Source organism: Idiotropiscis lumnitzeri, chromosome 2 (assembly GCF_059441095.1).
Source record: "Idiotropiscis lumnitzeri isolate Australia: NSW breed Sydney's pygmy pipehorse chromosome 2, RoL_Ilum_1.0, whole genome shotgun sequence".
Classification (NCBI taxonomy): Eukaryota; Metazoa; Chordata; class Actinopteri; order Syngnathiformes; family Syngnathidae; genus Idiotropiscis; species Idiotropiscis lumnitzeri.
The window spans coordinates 1,405,668-1,425,191 of NC_142392.1; the positions used below are offsets into that span (position 1 = coordinate 1,405,668).

Below are 19,524 nucleotides of genomic sequence, written 5' to 3' on the forward strand. Positions count from 1 at the left end.
CCGCGGTCTCAGGTTTGTTCCTTCTGTCTCACTCGGACAAAGACAACAAAATGCCGGCCGGGGTGACGACGAGGCTATTTGTTGGTCCGGCGTGCCGAACGGCCAAAGGACAAAAGGGATGTTTTGAAGGGCGCCCTCGCTTTTGGCCAAGATTTCCGTCGACACGAAGCGACGGGGACATTTGACATTCTCGCCAATGTTCAGTTTTGAGCGGCGGAGGGATTTTATCTTCTTTCAGCATCCCAAGGGATCTCTTGGACGACGAGCTCTCATCCGACTCTAAACAATGGCTGTGTTTCCGCCGCGGCGGCTTTGGCGGACTTTGGCTCGGTAGAAACTTGAAGATGACGCGTGGCTCGGCGTGCATCTCGGCGGGCGGGTAATTCCAGTGCGACTCGCGGATCTCAACTTTGGGCTTTTCGGACACGCTTTTCGCAAATGGAGACAATGCTATGTTTCCATCTTTTTATTTCGACAGTCACTTGCGGTGAGCCGCCGGGCAGATGGTGCCGTCTTGAGTGCCCATCGGAGCCCAAGCAGCTGTTGTTGCACAGAAACTTTTTTTGCGCTCTTCCTGTGTTTCTTTTTTTTTTTTCTTTTCTTTTGGCGTCAAGTCAAACCTGTTCCAACACCTGTTTCTGCATATGCAAATCTGTTGTTTTGTCATTTGATTAAACAAGGCGCCACGACAAGGGTCCCTCGTGGTTGCGAACGCGACTGGCACCGAGCCCAGTTGGCATGGCGCACACGAGATGCCGGGGGGCGCGAGGGGGTGACTCAGCCAGGAGATGCCCTCGTGGTTCAATCTGGCTGGCTTCCTAAAATGTGGCTAATTATGAGCACTCTTACGTGATTAGCATCTTCTCTCTTGGAGGGAGCGTTAAAGGAAGTCGTCCCAAAAAAACCAAGTGGCACACGCGTGTCTGGCACACGACTTGCCCCCTCCTCCTCCTCCCATCCTCACCCCTTCATCATCTGGCGCTAGGGCTGGGCGATATGACCTAAAATCAATATCGCGGTAAATTGGGCAATTTTACCTCGATAGCGATAAATTCCCCCTGAGGACCAAAATCAAAATAAATGCATATTAACTTTTTTTTATTGACTAACTGGTACACATTACTTTCAATGAAAAATAAAAGTACAAAAATCATTTGTATAAACATTCCAAATAGCTTGCTTTGCATGACTTGAACAATGTCACAAAGAACAGGAGAAAAAGGTTACCTCTCACAAAATCTTTTTCTGCAAATAGATTGTGCCGACGTGCTGTCATGCCATTTGCAAAGGCCTAGATTTGTGTAAAGGTATCTTGTAAACAATATAAATAATGCCATGTGCAAAGGAGCGAGTCGCCTGAAACAAAATGCTAAATAGAATGGAAAAAATGTCAATGCCAAATAAACGCGTGTGCTTCATCAGGAAAATGTGCCGTCTCGAGTACTGCGGTGCGCGGTCGCCGCTCGTCGTCTACGTCACGCACATTCAGGCTCAAACAGGGATCCATGTTGCGACTCGACCACAAGTCGGATGTGGATGCAAAATGCTTGACATGTGTCCGCTCCCGTCCCGATGTTGTCCATATCGGGAAGTACGGTTTGCGACAAATATTTTCGTGCCTCTTGTCGGCTACGTTCATGAGGCGTTTCCCTCCTGTGCGCTCCACTGGAACGAGAGGAGCTCTATCTTTCGAGCTATAACGCTGGATGGTGTCAGCGAGGGTGACGATGACGATGGTGATGGCGATGAAGAGTGGGAGGAGGCCGATCGCGCACTTCCCGTTTCGTCCGAGTCTGGAGCCGTTCACTTGTATTCCGGCCTGTTTGCCGAATACGACAAATGAGCGCCACAAAACGGGCTTTACCGGAGCGGTTTGCAAACCGCCGAGGAAGGATAGAGCCTCGCCGAAATTTCGTTGACGCTTCACGTGACCTGGCCACCACAGCAGGCCTGACAAGATTCTAGTTTTGGTCCGAGCTGGGCACTTGACCCTTTTTTACCAGTCAGTCCCCCCCCCCCCTGCGGCCGCCATCTCGGTGGGCGTCTCCCAACCAAATGTTGTGTTTTCAATCCTTATCGCTTGTGCGCATGTCCAAGCGTGCCTCAGATGCAAAAGTGAACGACCCAAATGAGCGTGACGTTTTCAAATGACGTCATTTGCCCTAAAAACTCAACGCAAACCGAGCAGATGGAACATTCTTCGTTCGGGAAGAGTTTGGGAAACGGACCAAAGTTGGTCTCCTTCAATCAAATCTGTGGGAAGCGTTGAAATGTTTGACTTGCTCTTTCCATGTTTTTTTTTTTTCAATTCCACAAGGCGGCTGCCCGCTTGTCCCGTTGCTGTTTTTAAGAAGTTACCAACGTGTGGCCACTTTTTGGTTGTCTGTCCTCGTTCCCACTCGGTTTGACGCTCGCTGGAAAAACGTGACGAACGCCTGCGCCGTGCTCATCTCGCTTGATAAACCAGCGGCAATCTCCGCCCTCCTCTTGCAGCCTTCCCGCCACGGCTTGCTGATTTGTAACCCCCCCGAGCATGCACAGACATGGGCCCCCGCAAGCCCCCTCTGATACGGCGAGAGTTCATTAGAGATGGGCCTTTGATGGGCCGCCTTTTCATGTGACTACCGCTTCCTCAAATACCTTGATGTCCGAGCTTAAGAAGCCATTGTGCAGTAAGCCCTCCTTTTGATGCGACTTATTTAGATCTGCATACTCAATCAAGGGGGGGCGGAGTAAATAACCAGCCAGCAGATGGAAGCAAGGAGATAAGGCGCCGGGGCGAACAATCGCATTTGTATTTTGTTATGATGTTGACAGCAGCTAAAATTCGCTAATCTGGAGCCGCTGATCTGCATTTCAAAGAAATCTCATTTAGGAGCGGCGAGGATAAAGTTCCCCTCATTGTGTCCATTTTATTGCATTCTTTCCTAATTTATCAGGCTGCAGATTTAACACGTTGCGCACGGCGCTTCTTAAATACTGTGAAAGCGGCCGGCGTCTAGACTGCGAGCGGAGGGTAATTACACGTCTGACCATGAATAGAATGGCTTCCCGGACTCATCCTGAATTGCTCCACGAGCACTGATAAGGTCCCCGCCGAAATATGGCGGCCCGCTTCCTTCCCATTTACTTTTCAGATCAACTTCTTGTGTACCTTGTTCGCATAATGTCCTCTTAAGAGGTATTTACGGCCCCCTTGGTGTGCGCGTACTTGATGTAAATATGGGCCTATAGCGTGATTAGGCCTTCTTGAACGCTTTGACGCAAGTCGAGGGATTTATTTATTTATTTTGGTCATGCGGACTTAATAGTTTCTGATGCTTTTTTTTTTTCCTAAATAAAATCCGCCACGCGTGGCCAAGCGGCGTCGCCGCATTCAAGTCAACTTAACGGCAATTGGTGTCAAGTCAGTAGCACATGCCGTCTTTTATCCACAAATTGATTACTTGTCAAGATTTTACTGCGGGACACACAACATTCAGAAGGGATTTTTTTTTTTTCTTCCCACATGCACGCACGCCACTCCGCTTCGGTCTTGAGCGAGCAATCTGTGCAGCTTCTTTTTTTCCGCAAACTCAAAACAGTGAGAAATTATAGCAGTTGGCATGTTTTGTTTTCAGCTGTGCTTTGTGCTCGGGGCTTTTTTTTTTTTCTTTCCTTTTTGGGTACAGTTCACAGAGCACATTCCTCCGGATTCAGCAGTTGCCGGTTGCCTTTCGGGGTCATTGGAATTCTGGGAGATTAAGAAAGAGAACATCTCCGAAAGGAACATCCGGGCCTTTTTGCTCGCCACCTCTGGCAAACTTCCATCACATGGATTCAGTTTGCGAGTGAACGCCGCGTCAAGCTCTCGCCTCCAGATTTTTTCGGTACAATTTTTCTGACGATATTCTACAGATCTCGTATCGTTCGGGCGGACTGTAAAGGAGAAGTCATCTGCATGGAAATGAATGAGGACTCGATTGTCTGTGGGCGTATCGGCTTGATTTATTTGGTGTTGAGATTGTGTCGCTTGAGGCGTTTCTTTTTTTTTTTTGAGAGTCTGATGTGTGTGTGTGTGTGTGTCTGACTCTACGCACACACGCGTTCTCGTGTTTCACAGCAAAATCCAGGTGCACTTTGTTGTCGCTCAGTTTATTGCCTTCACCGACAAGCCGTGGAGAAAGGAAAAATAGTTCCGCAAGCGCCAATCGAGCCCGCACATGTCAGCACCCGCACCGCGCAAGCATTAAGAATAAAGATGGCGTTAAATGTTCACTAATGATCGATTTGCTGTCGCAGATTGCTGCCGCCGTTGCGGGACTCCCTCCACCCTCGTGACGGACGTCAACTTCTTCCCCCTTCCAAGTAAGTCCGGCGCTTCCAACTATCTTTGCAAAGTCGCTCGCGCGAGGCCAGTCGACTGATTGTCGTGGCCGGCGGAGGTCAAGAGGAGCCTTATTATTAGCCTCGCCCCAAAGTAACAAATGTCGTCCACCTTGATGGAATCGCCCCTCCAGTTGTGCTTGTTTCACACCTCAAAGCTTTTCAATCGACTCTCGCTCGCAAGTTATGATATGCGGACAAACGTCAGCGCGCTTTGCTGTCTTTGCTATTTATTTCCTCGACGCCTTCGTTGAGATGTGCGGCGCCAAAACGATTCAAAGTGACACGACGACCGATTCGGTCTTGTCGGACGCGCTTTTAATGCAAACGTCTTTTTTTTTTTTTTTTTCCCCTCTTGTGTTTTTTTAGGCTGAAATATGCTGACTGTGCGTCTATAGAAACGACGTGGAAAGACGCGAGCTGTCCGGTCCAAAGTGGTAAGTGAAGTCCCTTTAAAAAAGATTTTTTTATCAATTTTATTTTTGATTGTTGTGTCATTGCACGCGGGCGTGTGTTGTGCTTTAGCGTTTACAATCTAACTTTGAGTCAGGTCAGCTTTTGGCCGACATTTCACTTAATTGACAAATTTTGTCAACCGATTCCTATTCATAGAATATTCACCCACATTGAATCTGGATTTTGGGAAATACCTTCTTAAAATATCAAAGCACATTTATTGACATTGGTGCAGCCAAAAAGTTGTCGTATCTTTCCTGAGCCAGACGCTCCTTTAACCCATTTGGAAAATCTTCAAAGATGAACTCTCACTTTTTCGGCCGGCAGATCTAAAGTGACTGGCCTGAAAACTTTTTTTTTTAATTGCTGTATTTAACCAAATCTCCGGCAATGAAGCATACCTCGGCGACTTTGAAGCCAGCGCGCTTGGCCGTCTGAAATTGATTTCTTGTCATAGATCAGAGCGCTCTTGTCATTTCATTTCCAATCCTCCCAGCCCGCTAAGTGTCGGCCCTCTCGGGCGGGCCGACCTCGGCGGATCTTTACCGCGGCCACTCGAGACCCGTCCGGGGCGTAAGGGGAGAAATCAAAAAGGAGGACGCCGATGATTCCCCATTGGCAAAGCGTTTTTTTATCTTTATCCACCATTAACCCCAGCGCCCCAGTGTGTGGCTCAGATCAGGACCACTGGTCAATCCCCCATTCACCACCACATGGAATATTTTAAAGTTAAGCTCCCTCGCTTAACAAAAACTCTTCCTGATCAAAGGCTGGCTCGCTCTTCTTCCCTTCGCTTGGTGCCGAGGATCTCCCGCTGCCTCTTCTCCATGTTCCGCTCTTTTGTCTTCCACAACTTTCCATTCGATGAGCAAGAGCGATGACGAGATGGAGACCCGTCCTCTTTTGAAACGTCCGGAAACGTATTTGGCCATTTCCGCCATCACGCGGCGAATGTCGAGCGAATTGCCGATGGATTGCAGATTTCCGAGCGCCCCGCAAGTCTGACGTCGTTTGGTCTCCAATAATTTCTTCAAACAAGCGGCGGGTCTCATCTTTCACGTGTTTTTCTTTCCACGCAACTTAATTGGAGAACTTTTGGGTGCGGAAGCCGGCCTCCGTGAAACTCAAGCGGAGACGGGCGTGACATCAGAGTGGCCCGACATTGGATTGAACTCCCCATTTCAGGTGGGAAGAATTACGAGCGGCCCGCCGACGGTGTCCGATGAATCGGTGGCACGCAGTTGCACGTTCTTCTCCCAAGGTCTAAATGCTGATTGTCCTGACAGATTGAACGGCTGCGTTATCAGCAAACTGTCAGCGCGCCTCGTTTTTCAGCCTTTATGGAAGCCCTTCACACTTGAGCGTTCCGGCGGGCCGTCCGCGTGACCTCAACTTCAACGTACACTATTTTTACCCGCCGATGACTTGGAGTTGCTCCGATTTCGTGCGCGGCTACCTGGAGGCGCATGAATTTGTTTGATTTCAATCGAAACGCCGCCGCTGGAAACGCTTTTAGGCACGGCTGCAAATGGTTTGTCGGGAATGATCATTTGATCGCAGCTTGAAAAGGGATCAGCTGTGCGACTGCAGCGCTACCTGCTTGGAAGAAGAATGGACGTTTGGTGTGTGCTTGTGTGTGTGGGGGAGGGCGGGGCAACAAACACACACACACACACACTTGATCCGGGTCATGGATCTGACAGACAGTGGAATGTGAATGTGTGTATGTTGACAAAGTCCGCTGCACTCTGAATGGGCTTTGTGATTACACCTCATCATGCTTGCTGCTTGGGCCCTGTCCATGCAAGGACCCCCCCCCCCTTCACTCTCACTTCTCCCTTACCTCTCACTCCCCATTTCTCCATCTCTCACTGTAGTGCCTCTTGGGCAATCATGTGGTCACACTACCTGACTCCTTGCTACTCAAGAGTGCAGTTGACAAAAACAGCCCGAGGCCCGTCATGTGGAAAAGATTCTGTCGGCACACTGCATATATTCCATCGCACCACCCCGACCCCCCCTCACAGCTCCTCACTTTCTCCCCATGTTACCGATGCGCACGGGTGTTCCCTCCCGCCGCTCACCTGCGAAGCCGCGGTTCTCGTTCGCTTTCCAACAGCCCAACCTGGCGAAAGCCTCCCGGCCGACGCGGCGAACGAAATCTGCGCACGATTGCTGCGTTGTCAGTTCAGACGAGCGTCTCTCTGTCATGTAACACAAAAAAAGCATGGAGGTCAGTGAGAGCGCTCGCTTGTCAGTCAAGTCGGCGGTCCTGCGCTGTCAAGCTGCTCACCTGTATTTATTGCACGAAACACTCTCTGCCTTCCTCAGGGGAACTCGGGCCTCCCTGCTCGCTTTGCGTTCACTTTCACTTCACATTTTCTTTTCCACTTTTGCAGTTTAGCGTGGCGCACCAACCCTTTCGGTAGGATACGGACCTTTTCAAATAGTACAGACGTCGTATCTGCTGGCACCATTTTGTTTTAGGGTTTTGCAAAGCAATCAACAAAATTGTGTCTTCCGTCTTGCTCCCTCCCGCCTATGCCGTGCAAAACTGCTCAACCCTCCCTTCTCTGCTCATGAGAATATAAAAAAAAAAATAAGAAGAAAGGGAATTTCAATTAGCTTAAACATTACCAGGGGAAAAAAAACACGATTTACTGCGCAAAAGAAACTTAAAAAAAAAAAGCACCTCGCACGCGTTCGGTAACAGTCACAGATACAACACTTGGTACTTGGCCACGCAGAGATACTTTGGGGCTGCTGCTCGATTTTATGCTGACGCAGTTAAATTCCTGTTCTGTATTAAATATAAAACACACTGAAAAGAAAAACAGGAACAAAAAAAAAAACCCAGCACCATCTGTCCCCCATTTTGCCCCTGAAGCCGACTCGCCTCTGTTTGTATTATTTCGGAATCTTCTCTCCATCTGTGTGCTTTTTTATTTTGCGCCACTGCCAACGCTTTTGTTACCGCTTCTGTTTAACGGCGCGCCGCTGCCTCCGAGGCGGCCGCCCGCGTTCATCTCATCTCCCCACCTGACTGAGCGCGCACGCGTCTCAACGGCTGATTGAAACCTGTGTGGCCAAGTTGCTAATGCTCAGCCAAGCATTATATTGTAGATCAAGTAAATAAACTGGCGGAGGCATCTCGCCGATGCGTTGGCGTTCACATTCATGCATGAAATCAATGGCGGCCGCGTATGGAGAGCAAGCCCGAGTTGTTGCCCGCAGCTCTGGAATTTCACAACTTATATGTTTTTTTTGAGCATCTCTCTAGAAAAGTAACACGTGCGTTCAAGGTCTTGTCGCCACGCCAACGTTGTGCTGTTGACTTTGGTGTTAGCTCGCTGCGCTAAAAGCCTCGGCTGTCTGTTAACGCTTCTTTTCTTTCAACTTGCCCATTCACAAAGTTCTTTCAAACCTTTTATTTCCCACCATTATTTTTTCCAGTAAGACTTATTCAGCGTATCGGCTCAATTGAAGGACGGTCGGGTTTGAAAAGCAGAATCGGCGCAATGATCCTTTGGTTGGGCTCGGCGGCCGTGTCGTAGATCCAAAGAAACCCGCGCTGATATTTTCACCTGGCATTATGTAAAGCTCCGCTTCCACCCGTCCAGTTAAGTGGGCCGGGTGACATGCTAATACCTTTTGCTTTGTGCCCGCTGATAAATACTCAAGTGCTTCTTTCCCACTCGGCTGCTTCCCAATGTGTTTGGACAGACTTTTTTCTTTTTTTTGTCAAAAGGGGTCATTCAAAACTCCCCTCTGCCTTTTGTCCAATATTTTTCCAGCGGTGATAGTTTTTTTTTTTTTCTTCTTCTCCCCCATTTATTTAGTGAATAGTCAGCGGGTGAAAAAGAGGAAGAGTGATTTACATTATGGAAATGATGACACGGGTTATAATCGCAGACGTATTCATCGTGGCCGACGGACCTTTGTGATACTTTGTTCCCTGTCCCCTCAATGGACCACTTGCTTGATTCATATCTTTAAAAAAAAAATGTTTACCATCATTCCATTCAAAAGGACCACAAAAGAAACCGTACTTCACCTAATTTGTATTCCTCGTCAGTAGAATTGCAAAACCAAGTATCGTAGCTTTTTTTTTTTTTTTTTTCCAATAATTGAAAAGCGGAGTCGCTCCTCAAAAACCTCAAGAAACGACACCTTGTAACGACACCTTCTAGATAATAATAATAAAAATCATTCAAATTAGTAACGTACATGGAAAGCCGACGTGTCATTTAACGTAACTACAATATGCAAATAGATCATGAGAATTGCTATTGCTCATGCGGTTAACTGAGCTACGAATGTTTTTTTAATTATTTTTTTTCATTTTTACAAAAAAAACTAAATGCAATGAGAACACATTTTTTCCCAATATACTTTCCCAGGATTTCGTCATTTTTTTATATTTGCAAAAAATTATTTAGGAGAAATTATCCAACTTGCTTAGGCACGTGTGCGCGTAATATATCGTACCACAACACGGCGGCACGTCACCGTTGGGTAATTATTAACGCTCAGTAGGATTAGTGCTTTGGACGCCGATGTTAAATTGCTTTCCGTGGATTCTCAGCGAGACTGAAGAGCCGCCCCCTTTTTCGTGTATTTACACTTTCATATGATCTCATAATGTCAACAGATGCAAATGTGTGCCAAAGAGAAAAAGCTCGGAAGCCAAGATGTTTGTCTTGCTCGCTTTTACGCCCCCCCACCAAATTGTTTTCCCTTCAAAGTCTTGACAGCATTCGGGATTAGTGCCATAGCTGCTAACAATCATTAGTGTGTTTTCACCATTGTGCTGTTTTCAACCATCAACACCCCCCTCCCCTCTCCCGCCCCTCCCCCCAACCCAACTCCTCATACCTCCTGCATGTCTCCTGTTTTCGTGGGCGCGCGAAGAACGGAAAAAAAACGCAGCGACCTTCGGTGAACCTTCCTGACGTACAGTCACTTAAATGGTTTGTAAGACGTTTAATGACCAAGCGTCTTCATCTCGTCATTAGATGCGTGATATTAAGTGAATTGGCTCCCCTGGGCCGCCGTGCCGCCTTTCGCAGATCAATGGACGGAGATGAAGCTTGAGGGTGGCCACTTGCAACACCGTTTTTATTTGGACTCATTTACTTTTGCAGATGAAATGATGTGAACGAGTGTCTCCAGTTTGTTTTTTTGTGTCTGCCATTTGGAAAAAACAAACCAAAAAAAAAAGGGTTGATGGCTCTTGGGTTTATTTGGATGGTGAAAGGACGTGAAACAATTGGCAAGGTTAGGACACCACGCGGCGGCAGAATGCTAGCGTTGGAGTTTTGGATTGTTTGAAGGCGTCGCGGAGATTGCTCATGCAGCGCGTGCACCTCGGAGGCCCGCCGGCCCGCGGCTCGATATTGCCCGTATTCCCAATGTGAATATGCTTGAGTGGCGATTGGGGACTCGCCGCACCACCAAGCCGCTATTCTCCACAGCCGGCGCTACGAGCCCGAGTTAATTGTCCATTATCTGCCATTATCGGAGCTCTCTCGCCGGCTCCCGTCTTTTATTCTCGCCATCACCGCCGTCTCATTCACTCCGCTGTCGTTAGGCCCCGGCGACGAGAGTTCACATCATCACGTTTGGTTTGGTTTTCTACTTTCATGGGCAACATGTACAAGGGAATTAACCAAAAAATGTGATGGACTTGCCAGATGTTTCAGTCCAAATTCATCCATTTTGGTTTGGAAGCAAGCGGGCTCGTCACGCGACTAAATCCACGTCGAGGTCTTTGAGGAATCCTCGGAAATTTCACTTGATGGTACTGTTTTCTCGTGTTTTGACTTCACTGGAGCCACTAGGCATGTTTTATGGACGGCCGGCACACGCTGTGGCAGACGTGTGCGCGTCCTCCACAGTCGGAACGAGCCGCCGAGTATTAGTCACGGGAATATCGTCGGAAGAGCAAGTCGAAATTTTCTGTACATGTTTTGTAAATGTTGTATTTTTATTATTCATACGTTAATTTAGAATATTCAAAGTATTTCATATTTTTTTTAAGATGGTGGATTTTATTGTTAGCTTTTCCTGCTCACCTTCCTCTCATCCATTGTTCATGCACAAATGCGTCATGAAATTTTTGAAGGTTTAAGAAGAAAACATTTTATTAAAGGGAACATGTTTTCCTCCATCCGCGAGTGAGAGGCTAAAGGATTAAAGTGAGTGTAAATTAGCCCCGGATGGATGCCTTAATAAGTCCTCACCAAACAAACGAGGACGTGTCGGTCCGGTGGCCGAGCCAGTAAAGACGCAATGCATCGCAGCGGAAAAAGAAAAAAAAAAGAAAGAAATATCAGCGCTTGTATTACAGCGTTAAGCGCATCATAAATAAAAGGTGCGGCGCTCATAATTGAGGCTCTGGTGTGGAGAACCTCGGCTGGAGATGAGAAATGGAAATGTGTGTACTGGTAAATAGATAATCAGACAAAAGTAATTGAGGTTTTCAAAGCTCAATCTGCACTGCCAGCGTGAGCTCGTTTGCATGTTAATCACGCCGCTCAATTGCCATCATCGCAGGCCAGTCGGCGGCGCACGCTTCCGGAACCGGCTTTTAATTGCATTTCAAATGTCACCGAGGTGCAACACATGTCATTTAGCCAGGACGGCGTCCAAATTGATGGACGAGGCCATCGCCGTCGTCCTTCGCCATCATCAAGCGTTTCAAGTTCTTTGGCATGGAATGATGCCGATGATCGTTCCCGAACGCGGCTCAGTGCAGTCCAGAGAGGGGGAAACCTGCAAAACAGGCCGACTTCATTTTTCATAGCGCTGGACCACAAGGAGCAATAAACCGATATTCCTCTTCCTCTTTTTTCCAGATGCCTTCTGCATCGCTCGATCTTACCAAAAGGAAAAAAAAAAAAAAAGTTCTGCCGAGACGTACATGAAAGGGAGGAACTGTTGAAATGTTAATTTTACCATCTGCAGTCGAGTCCTGCTACCTCGTGCCCCCCCCCCCCCCCACCTTGCCTGCTTTAATCCTTCTGTGGTTGTGTTGTGTTTCGCCAATGTGCCGCTATTCGGCCCGTTTGAAGTGACGCCGAAGCGTGGCTGCAAAACGGAAGGCCGCAAGCCATCTCAGCATCTCAACTCTTCCCGGTTCAGCGTCTTCGTGATTTTGCCTTCTCTCAAGCTTAAAAAAAAACGATATCATGTCCGGACGATGCTTAGTCACGGGTTGAATGTGTGCAGCAAAATGAAAAGGCAAGAGGATTGAATTTTACAATATTTACGAGGTCATTTTGTACTCGGGCATGGTGCTCGTTGAGTTAAAAACTTCATTTTGAATATTAATCAATAACTGCCGATTTCTGTGCCATTCCAAATAATGGTGAGGCTTAATTTTCTTTTCTTTTTTTTTCCAAACTCGCCAAAGCCCGCGTGTCCACCTCTCCTTGGGGGAGCCGTTTCGTCTCTTTTGGATTGTAACCGGTCGTTTACGAGCCACCCTTTCCCCGCCCTCCGGTTTTCCCGTAAACTCCATAAATCCCCCCAAAAAAAAAAAAATGCCAGAATCCGCCTGGGCGATTTGTGTTTTTCATCTCGCCCCTCGTCACAAAAACAAAAAAGCTGACAGTTTTAAAGGTGAGAGCTCACGAGCGCCAAGTTTGAAGATGTTGCCAAATGGACGGATTCCATTGTGCGATTGGATCGTTTGGCAATTAGGGTGAGACATCCTGTGTGCCGAGTTGCTTAGCATTTTCCTTGGCCCGCAGCAGATTGTTTAGTCTGCTCTCATTGTGAGCTGTTTCTGAGCTGCAGTTGACGCTTGTTTGCAGAGCGCTGGGGGAAAATGTGAGAGGGGCCACTGCCTTTTCTCTATTTATTTATTTTTCCCCCCGTCCTTGGAGCTGGAAACTGATTTGTGTTCATGTTCCTCTATTCTCTATGAGCCTCCTTTTTTTTCTTTTTTTTTTTTAAGTGCGGCTGCTGAAATCTAGACTCTGTATGACCTCACTGCGCCGCCTGTGTTTCATTAATGACCAGCCCTGTGGTTTGGGGAGAGGAATATTTTTCATATGACACCGCCTTGCATTAGCGCGGCGCGGCAGCTGCACAACCACAAAATCATCCAATTTTGTGGCTTGGGAAGGTGTGAAAAGTTCAGCTCCCTTTAGCAAGCCTTGCATTTATAATTACGCCCCCGTGTGCACGCGTGAGTGCGCATATATGTGTCAAGAAGGGCAACTACCCAAGTCTTAGAAAAAAAAAAAATCACCTGCTGTCTTTCATTTGACTTTTTATATCAAGCGCTTGCGAGAAACAAGGCAAAGCATTTTTGTTGATTTTCTGCGTTCTTTTACGCCGTTTTGGACTGCGGGAAGCCGGCAAAAGTTTTTCAAGTCGACACATCTGGCACCGGAGTCCGGATTGATTGATTCCCCAGCCTTTGTTGGGAGCGCCTCCCGTGAGCGCCATGCAACACAGAGCAAAGATTTGCGCCCCTCCCCTCATATGAAAGCCAGACACTAGACTACTGTAACTCGGTTTGGTACCTCGCTGGATATTAAATATCCAAAAGGAAACTTCAGATTTGTCCCAAAACAAAGAGCCCTTGTGCTGCCACCATTCTGGCCCCCACCGCTTCGTTTTTGCTACTGTCATCACAATTCAATCACCCCAAATTTTCATTCCTCTTGCGTTCCAGCCTTCAAAGTTCCACTTCTGCACTAAAGGTGAATCCGTGAGATCGAAGCACGTGAACGAAAGCCTTGCTCGAAATGGACCGAGTGTATTTCTTGCTTTCCGTTGATGTCTCGCAGGCGGCGGACGGCTGCTTTTGAAATGAAAAAAAAAAATTCCCCTTTGCCATCTGCCTCGGTGTTTTCACGGCGACGCGCTTTGATGAGGGCAAAAGTCGGCGCAGGGGGAAAGTTAATGATGTTGCCATCGAGCTCGTAACTTCTTCAAGTTGTTTCCTGCGAGCGGTTGTGTGTATTTCTGAAAGTCAAGTTGAGCGGCTTCTCATGAAAGACGTGCAAACGCTGTTTTTGATGGAAAGCAAAAAAAGTTCTTGTTTACATCAAAAAAACTTGAGAGGATTTGGAGCGCTGTAAAGCGAGTGTGAGGAGTTCAGAGCGGATTTTTTTTTTTTTTTTAAGTAAAATGCATCTCTTAAAAGACGTTTTGTATCTCGGGTCACGATTATAAAACAATTCCGTCCGTTAAAACTGATTTTCCAATTCAAATATATCTATATATACATATGTCGTAAAATTCTATCGGTTAAAAACTATTTAGAAGCATCATCTCTGAAAGTAATCTATATTTTTTTTCCTGCTTTAAAAAGGTGTTTAACATGAGCATCCGGATTTCTTGATTCTTTTTTTTTTTTTTTTTTCCTCCAATTAAAATGCCTTCAAAGCGATTTTGGGCCACTTAGGCCGAGCGCTCTTTTTCAAATTCCGTGCTTTCCATCCTTCCTTTTGAACAGCCCCAAGCTTTTGATTCGCCGAAATCCCCGCTCACCTTAAACGTTTTGATAAATTGTACATTTGCTCCTATTTTCAAAGTCATCAGCGATTGCTTTTTTGCCACTGAGCGCACTGAACATGGACAGCTTTTAAAGGCAGTGAGTCGCTCTGATAAGTGGCTCAATCTTTGTTGCAAAGGCTTCTTTTTTTTTTTTTAACTGAAGCTTTAACAGCCACTGTAAAATGAATTAGAATGTATTTTCTCTGATTGAAAATTCTCTTTAATCCAGTGTAGCCGTGTTGTGAGCAGCTATTGAGGAATACAAATCAACTTCCTTTTGTCGTCAAGACCTCCTTATAATGCTAAATGGAATACGGCAAAGCGCTTTTCAAAGTTGGGGCCTTTTTTTTTTTTTTTTTCCCCATCCATCCAAAAGACGGTCGTCTGTTTGTGTCACACGGTGGTCAACTCACAAGCCTTCATTTGAGCCTCATCGAAAAGCGATGGGCTTGGAAATGATTTTGTCGCCGCGCCACTTTTGGGCCAACCTTTTCAGCGGCCGAGCACATCATCAAAGTGAAACTTTCGCTTAACTTGTTGCCGAAATAGTTTCTCGTTTTCCGGGGGAAAATTGCAGCGGACAATTGTATCGGGGAATCTCGCCTGAAGGAGAAATTGCCACTTGCGTACTTGTCTTTGACCAAAGTGAAGAAGCCCCCCCCTCGCCCACTCCAAAGGGAAGCATGCTGTTTAGGAAGATAGAAAGGAGTAATTTTATTACTCGCTACATGTCTCCTCAGAAGCTATTTCATTTCTCCTTTTCAGCCTTTATTTGATCTCATATTCCAGAGTAGGACCGATTCAAACCCGGTCGGAGTCCGTTTATTTTCATTCGGAAAATACATTTAGAGTTGGGGGGGGGGGGGGGGGGCGGAGCGAGCGGGGTGGAAAGGGGGCGGGTTGCGCTGAAGCGAGTTTGCTTGCGTTGTCCTGCTGGAAATTTGGGCTAAACTGCATTTGGCGGGAAAAAAAAGAGAAAATGTTCTGGAAGCGTGCGATGTAATATTCAAGGATGACCTCTGAAAGCACTTTTTCTTTGGATTTTTCTGCTTTTTCTGAAAATGGCAAGTAGCTTTCGCTTGGTCGCTTTTTCTTGCTGATGTTTTTGCAGTGGCAGAACATTACCGTTGATGCCCATTTTTATTATTTGTTTTGTTACTAAGAATTTAGTAAGTATGGAAAAAAAAATTAAATAAAACAATACAATTGGGGTTTATTTGCCCTATAAAGGCAAAAAGAACTACTGTACGTACATTGATTACATTTAATAAAAGCAGTTTATGAAGTCATAAGTCCAGGTCGTACGACTGCGGTCGGTTCCATAAATGAAGTTGAGTCGAGTCGGCTTTTGTGGTCGGGAAGGAATTCGCCTGCGGGGTTAAGAACGGTTCAATTCCCTTTTCGCTATGATCAAAATTGTTTTCAAATAAAAAAAGGACCTCTCCACTTAATACAAATTCAATGTAAAAAAAAAATGTCAAATGCTTGCTTACATTTTATTCGATTTTTTTTGGGTAATAGCTGCTCCGTCGGCATGCAAAGCGATCCATCTGGCCCGCGCTGACTGCGCTTTGAAAGAAGCGGATCATTGGGAAAGTGTGCCATTTATTAGACAGCCCACTTAGACGAGCCAGATGGAGCCGGTCACTTGAGAGGTGCCCATAAACTCTCACGCGCACCCAACTCTGGTGTCAAGAATTAACCCCCGGCGCACCCTCCTTTTTCTTCAAGTCCACTTCTTTGTTGGGCAGTGCAGCTGTGCCGGCTTATTTATCGCCATCTCTCCGTCTGCGTCTGCGGCGCTTTTATATCTTCTCCTCGTGTCTGGTGACAGCACAATGAAAACATTTTTACGGGTGTCATTTCAGCGGAAGTCCTAAAGAAAGTTTCGGGCGGTGCAGTCGGAGGGTTATCGCGGCCTCCAGTGGGCTCGCTTCCACACGCTGAATTACCTCCAGACGTAAATCCCATCAAAATTAGCTTTGAATCAGCTGCGGTCGGCCGTTTAAAAGAGCGAATAATCACTATATTCTTCTTCTTTTTTTTATGAATGAATTTATTTGAATATTATTTTTTTTAGTGCAAGTGGTGTCTAGTTTGGCCATGAATGGATTGCCACGCGGTCAGCAACGCCGCCGCCCTGGCAAGAACTGCCACTGCAATATTTCGTGGCAGTTAATTTATGAACGTTATTTCAGCGCCTCGCGCATGGAATTAGTTAGCTGCGCTTAAGTGCAATGATTTTTATGTTGACAGCATGATCAACAACCGTACATGCTCGACAGTAGTTTCATGTGGACTGCGCCCAATCTGCCGCATCGTGTCTTAAAAGCGTAGAACGCTTTGCAAAATCCACGATGAAGATGGCCACATCGGCAGAAATGGCAAAAAAACATTCCATTTATGCCGTAATTCCCGGGACCCGTAAGCCCGGGTCTTGTGAGAACAGGTTTTGGTCAGACTCCACGGGTGTTGCGCCACTGGAGCGTATCTGGCTGGCGTTCAGTTGCGTTGCGAGCACTTGTGGGAATCGTCGTCCCCTTTTGCTGACCATTTCAGCGCCGCTGTACCTCGGGAAACAAAACGACGTCGGAAGTCATCCGTTCGCCGGGATCCCGATTGTGATGCTATCGACTGCAGCGGGAAAAGGGCGGGCTGTCGGGGCCTTTCATCTCGTCTTGCAGGTAAACTGCTGTGAGCTTCACTCGCTTATGTAAATTCTCTTTGATTTGATTCAAACGTGCGTTTCAAGGGATGCTTTGTGTATATCCAATTTAACCTCAAGTGTCTGTCGCCTTTTCAAGAGAGAGCGGTCAGCTTGAACTGCCTGACTTGCGGAGTTATCGTCTCAAATGTTTAATCCCTTTTCTTGGCCGTCATGTAGACGCAAATTCCCGGCTGAAACGAAAGCACAGAAGCAGGCCAAGGAGTCGTTGCCGAGCGCAATTTACGTGTGTTGATATTCAGTGAACGGACCGCCTGGTTTGTTTTCAATTGGAACCCGAGGCTCGGTTTGGTCCAGGAGTCTTCTCCCCGGATCTTGTTGCCATTCGGTCGAGAAAACAGTCTCTCAGGGACGTCCCGTTGGGCTCCGGGCCAAAGTTGCAAATGGAAGTCATGTGTGGCGGCACCGAGAGGAAAACGGCATCGCTTCTCCTCGTGGAAAAAAAAAAAAAGAATACAGCAGCACTTGTTTTGAGTGTCGACTTCACTCGGGTTCGATAATAACGGCTTTTGCGGTCAACAAAACAGCGGCGAATCCGTCAACAAAATCACGGCCTGCTTTCTTCACTTCATTGCTCTCTTTTATCGCCCCCCCCCCTTCCTCGCCCCCTCCTCGTGAAATACATATGCAAATATATTTGGATGCTGTCATTATCAGCCACTTAATAGGCATTTCATTAGGGGATTTGTGAATAGGGCAAAGCACGTTGCCATGGATACGCGGCTGCTTTAAGTACAGTAAATTAAAACGGCGCAGCCTGCTGAGCACTTATATAATCATGGCTTCTTAATGCTCTGTGCTCTCTGTCCATAAGCAACGTGTCATGTGATCAACACCGGCCACGACTTAAATAGCACTACCCCCTTATTATGCATTATTTGCCGCGGGACTAAGTGGCCCCGCAATTGTGCTTTGTGCAACATTTCACGTGAGCATGACTCTTTTTTTTTTTTTTTTTTTTGCAAGTGTGTGTGTGTGTGTGTGGGTGGGTCTCTCCGGAAACATTTTGCTATCATTGTGTGCGAGTTGCCAAGGAGCTGTTCAGCAGATTTGAACAGACCACTTCAACACTTTTTTTTTTTAATCTGAAGGTGGAGACAAATCAGAAAGACCCCCCCCCCCCTTGCTTTCCCCTCCCACTACACCGTCTAAGTGTTGGCTTTGATGCTGTCGAGCTCCGTGCCATTTTCTTTTGTGTATTCCAGAATTTGTTGACGGTGACTGACGAGGGGATGAGACCAAACCGGGGTTAGTCTTTGAGAAAGATGTTTTGAAAGGGCTGGGATGTTCTGAACTCCTGTTACCGCGCTTGTGACTTATTGAGGAGTTCTTCAGGGGTCAATTTCCACATCGCTGACGTCATGTTGTTCTTTAGGCCACAGACAGATTAATTTGTTTGGAATTGCAATGAGATTATTTTTGAAAATGGCTCCTGCCTAGTTTCAAGTGGACCAACAGCACCCCTGCTGGTTCCCCTCGAGTACTGCACCCTCATTTCATGTCCACTGGCTAGCAGAGGAAGCGGCAGTGGATGGGAGTCATCATCACACTGCTGTTGCTCTTGGCGGGCTTTGTAGCCAGCTGCTGCCAAGACCCCCCCCTCGCGCCCCCCCTCCCACTCCGCCCCCACCTCCTCCTCCTCGTACCCACTTACACATGTCTGCACCCGCCACCGCCATGCATACCCCCCCCCTTCTTTTTTTTTTCCCAACTCTCTTTCTCCTCTCCCGACTGGGCTGCCACCACATCAAGACGCTGGTGGGCCTGTTTGTCTCTGTTGACCTTGGCAGCCCAAAAGCGCTGGGAGAAGAGACAAAGGGAATAAATAACTGCGGGGAGGAGGCGCAATTGTCACAGATCTGTCGAAATCGGCGTTGCGTTCCCCCAGTGAAGTCGACGTTTCTCAGGCCAGGGGCCTCTTGTTTGCCTTTTGCAGGCAGGCGCTGCGGGTGGATTCATTTAAAAGTAGCTTGAAGCTTTGAGTACAGATTGCCGGCATAAAACGCATGCTTTGGGGAAATGACGGTAATTGTTTCACACTTGTTTGTGCGTCTTCATTTCACACCGAGTGTTTAGTGTCGGATGCTCCATTTTTTTTTTTTTCTTCACCGCCTGCCTCGTAATAATGATATCATACGGCTGAAATATGCTGCGGCGGGCGCCGCCAAGATAATGTGCCGCTCGGAGCCTGTTAAATCACGCCGGCCCGGCGCTCGGAGCTGCGAGTTCAAGTGGTCTTTACCCCGCGTCGGGGGGCTTCGTCTCCTCCCCCCCGAGATAAATCTGTCGTCGTTGCCCGGGGGTGGCTGTTTTTAAAAACAGTTGTGTTGTCATTTTGGAATTGGATTGGACTGTGTGTGTCTTGCGTACACGTTGAAAATGAAATCTCTGGGCGAGCTGGTGGCAGATGGGCCGTCTTTCTGCATCTGCTGCGAGCAGACTGGGGGCTTTGTACTCATCTCTCT

The 19,524-nt window shown here is 47.2% G+C and overlaps 1 protein-coding gene across 5 annotated transcripts in view; it reads left to right on the forward strand.

Moving 5' to 3' along the window:
• The window catches only part of foxp2 (forkhead box P2), a 95,437-nt gene that overhangs the window by 24,257 nt on the left and 51,656 nt on the right, over nucleotides 1-19,524 (forward strand). For all 5 annotated transcript variants that reach the window (XM_088285802.1, XM_088285794.1, XM_088285831.1 and 2 more), the window contains exons 2-3: nucleotides 4,282-4,347; nucleotides 4,735-4,802. The gene's annotated coding sequence lies outside the window, so the exon portion shown is untranslated. The remainder of the gene's footprint in view (nucleotides 1-4,281; nucleotides 4,348-4,734; nucleotides 4,803-19,524) is intronic.